This window comes from Etheostoma cragini, chromosome 18 (assembly GCF_013103735.1).
Source record: "Etheostoma cragini isolate CJK2018 chromosome 18, CSU_Ecrag_1.0, whole genome shotgun sequence".
Lineage (NCBI taxonomy): Eukaryota > Metazoa > Chordata > Actinopteri > Perciformes > Percidae > Etheostoma > Etheostoma cragini.
In genome coordinates, this window is record NC_048424.1 from 862,352 (window position 1) to 866,528 (window position 4,177).

The window sequence follows — 4,177 nt, forward strand, 5'->3', positions numbered from 1 at the left end:
GTGTGTGTGTGTGTGTGTGTGTGTGTGTGTGTGTGTGTGTGTGTGTGTGTGTGTGTGTGTGTGTGTGTGTGTGAAAGCAGACCTCCCAGTATTTAGATTGCAGAAGTGTACTGATGACTCTCGGGATGTGATGGAGATTTCAGCTCTTCTGACTGTTACGTCTGCTCCATTCACGTCCTCAGCTGATGAGAGACTGGGCCGCCTGAATTATTCAGACGTGTAGAGGAGAGAAACTTTCTCTCTTTCTTCTGGAGCAAACTGAATTTTCGCAGCTTCATTTGGCTCCTTGCAGATTGCCTCTAATCTCGGATGTTTCATTCCTCAATTGATAGAGTAGAGAAAGAGACTTGAAATGCGAGGTCCAGATGAAAGGTTTGAAAAGCTTTTAAAACCCTGTGGAACAGATTGGGGATTTTATCCTGTGGCGTATTAGTATGTAAATTATTAGCCATGCTAGCTGCGCAAAATGTTGGTTTGTCTGTCCCCTGCCTTTGGTCCAGAGTGGAATATTTCATCAACTGTTGGATGGATTTCACTGAAAGACATTCATGTTCCCCAGAGGATGACTCCTAATGACTTTGGTGATTCTCTGACTTTTCCTCTTGCGCCACCATGAGGTTAATTTCCAGTTTTGAGTAAAATGTTACAACAGCTGTTGAATGGATTGTTGTTATTCTCACATTGTGAGATCTTCCTCCACAGCTCTGCGGAGGAGGGTCAGTCTAATTAACACAGCAGTCTGGGATGGAGGAAAACATGCTCCGGCTGATTGTTATTTCTTTACACCAATCACAATCGTCTAGGGCGGCACCGAGGATCGGACTGAGCAACGAGGCCTCTGCAAAATAGCCTCTGGAAGGAAGTTGTTTTGGTGGAAAGTGTACGTTCATAAGTAGTTTAGTCGCGCAACAGAAAACTCAGATTGGACAGACAGTCTATAGCTAGATAAAAGTTTAGCATAGGGCGTTAGCATGGGGGTGTTAGATGCTAACAGGCTAAATTAAGCCATGATGGTGAACATGGTAAACATTTAACCTGCTAAACATCATCATGATAGCATTGTTAGCATGTTAGCATGCTGGTTTTAGCATTTAGCTGTCTTAGTACAGGCTCCCACAGCGTGGCTGACATGGCTGTACACTCTTAGAATAGTAAAGGGTTTCTTCTTCCATGAGTTACTGATCAGCAACAACTAGCAGTCAAGCTAACAGCCAATTGCTAACAGCTAAGTCTTGTTTCACTATAAAGAAGTGATAATATTGAGTTGGTGCTCAAAGAAACGTAAGGAAAAGAAGAAGAAGAATGAAAATATAAAAAAACCACATTTGGCTTGAAGTAAAAGTTAAATAATTAAAAAACAACTATATAAATGTCAATATATATTTAATATTCAGCATAAAGGCAGAAAAACAAATCAAATTCATATCGAATAGGTCAGTAAAATCAAATGAGGGACTAACTCCCGTGGCTGAGTACCTTTTGATTAATGGGGACTTAGTTTGTGTTATTGAGTGAAGCTCTGTGGTTTGTCAGCTGTGCGTGAGGAGAATTAACAAATAAGAATTTAAGAAACACCACAAGGGATGCCTGGCAACAGGGGCGGGGGCTAGACGATGCCCCCCCCCCCCCCCCCCCCCCCCCCCCCCCCCCACACACACACACACACACACACACACACACACAATACCCCACCTGCACCAATCCACTTGGCTGCCTGATCTGCCAATCTTCAGCCCTTGTCACATGACCAAATGGTCACATGAGGATGATTTACATAATGACTATCAAAAATACTAATACCATGGTAACAGCACATGATTTTTTGTTTTTTTAAGTGGCAGACTGAGCCTATAGAAGATGTGTTTTGTATTTGGACATGCAGTTTATTTAACCCTCCTGGTGTCCTCGGGTCACGTTTGACCCATTTTCTAAAAGTTTCTAAATCAGAAATTTGGGTTTTCTTTAAAACAAAATGTCCCAAAAAATAATGTTGGTGGTTCACTACAACGCTCTCAACAAGTTAAATAAATTATCAGTTCACTACTTTCATTGAATTTGGGTGTTTTAGTCAACTTTATAGCGTTTGAAGAATAACAATTGGAAAAAGTGGAAAACTTCCAAAAATTGACAAAAAAGTAAAAAAAAAAGAAATGTCACACGTCAAAAAAGTGACAAAAATGTGAAATAAAAATAGTGACAAATGCTGAAAAAATGACACACATAAAGTTGCAAATGTCCCCCCCCCAAAAAAAAACGTTAAAAATTTGGGACAAAAACCTCAGGGAAAGCCACAAAAGTGTTGAAAAAGACGAGCAAAAGTTTAAAAAAAAACCTTTGACTCAGAAAATCTAGAAGTTGCAGGTCGATGGGAAGACAACACGAGGGTTAAAAGGAAAAAGGTGAAGCTAAGAATAGTATAGTAAATAATATGTGATGTCTGTTTTTTTAGCATTGTGTCCGATATTTCCCATCTTAATGATCTGAGCCACCCCACTTAAAAAATAAAGAAACGCCCCAGCCTGGCAAAGCCTAACAATGAAGTCACTGTTCCAAAGACAGCTTTTTGCCTTTCTTTCCTCTCCACTTTCCTAAATCTGTTAAATATTGGCTAATATCTGCGACGCCCATTAAAACCATCTTTCTCCATATTATTTTCTTGCTCCCGCCCCCAGACCTATCCGACCAATAAGAGGGCTGGACTTTCCTGCCTGATTTGTGATGATTTTTCCAGGTGTGAAACCAGACCGAACCAAACCAACCGAGGTTAAATCACCCCAAGTTTACTAACTCACCAACTGATTTAGACCAAAACAAGCGAACTACAGGTGTGAAAACGCCCTCAGAGAGCAATCGTCATTGTCCTGTGGTTTGACTGACACACACAACCAAACTACGCTGATGAGTGTGGACGCGGGTGTATGGAAAAATAGAGGAATCGCCCCAGCCTGGCAAAGCCTAACAATGAAGTCACTGTTCCAAAAACAGGTTTTTGTCTTTCTTTTCTCTCCACTTTCCTAACTCTGTTGACGGACGTACCGAGGAAACCGAGGCTCCTTCGCAAAGTTCAATGTCTGAATTATTGATTTGGTTTTTCAAAGAGGCAACACATAGCCTGGTTTCTCATGGCAGGGAGAGAGGCATGGGGGAGACGGCGTCATGGTTTTTCATCATGTGAAAATGTAAAACCCATCTTCCTCTTTCCCTCTCTTCCTGGGAGCGGGGGATCACTGTGCTGTCAGATTACGGCTCTCTGGATGGCTGCATGGATTTTTGGGGCAGATTTAAAGGTCAATCTCATGCACAACAGTTTGGGGAATTTTTATCCCCAGCATCACCCGATCTGTTATTCTTAATTTTGGGGCATCACTGAGGCTTCTGGGCCAGGCCAGGCATGCACTGGGAGGCTTTAAGCCGGGTACCAGCCAGGGCTGTAGTACTACTGTAGTACTGTAGTACTACTGTACTACTGTAGTACTCGAGTCCGGACCCAACACCGTTTTTCTATGGTCTTGGACTTGTCTCGGACTCGTTGGTATTTGGACTCGGACTTGTCTTGGACTTGCCAAAAAATGTCTTTTGTTCTCGACTGAGTCCAGGTGTCTTTATTATGTGTATTTATATACTGTATCTTCATTATGTCTTTTCTGAACTACATCTGGAGTATATAACATAATAATGTCATTTAGTTGCCCCAATGCTAGTACTAGTACCTACTGTAGCAGTAGGATTTGTAATGCTGCTGTTATGAGGGATCATCATATGTCATGATGTTTTCTTTAGATTATATTATTTATAATATACAATAATTACGTTATATAAAAGGACAATGGCTCTACTTACAAATCTTGGGTGTAGTGACACTGTTTTTGCTTTTATATCAACAAATACTACATACTACATTTACTACTACAGATACTACATTTTTCAGAAATGAAACCAAACATTAAGCACCTCCAGAAGTATTTTTGTTGTGTCATTGTTGAATCCTAACCCTACCTCGAGTACAGAACAAACAATTGCACATACATATAATTCATTATGTCTTTGTTTTCATTTGTGTTTTTTAAAGAGCCTATCGGAGGGAAATACATTTCTATCTATCTATCTATCTAACTATGTCTATCCCTCTATGTCTATTTATCTATGTCTATCTATCTATCTATCTATCTATCTATCT

The 4,177-nt window shown here is 40.5% G+C and overlaps 1 protein-coding gene across 6 annotated transcripts in view; it reads left to right on the forward strand.

The window, feature by feature from the left end:
• The window catches only part of fam184a (family with sequence similarity 184 member A), a 125,331-nt gene that overhangs the window by 41,625 nt on the left and 79,529 nt on the right, over positions 1-4,177 (forward strand). The gene's annotated exons all lie outside the window — the stretch shown is intronic.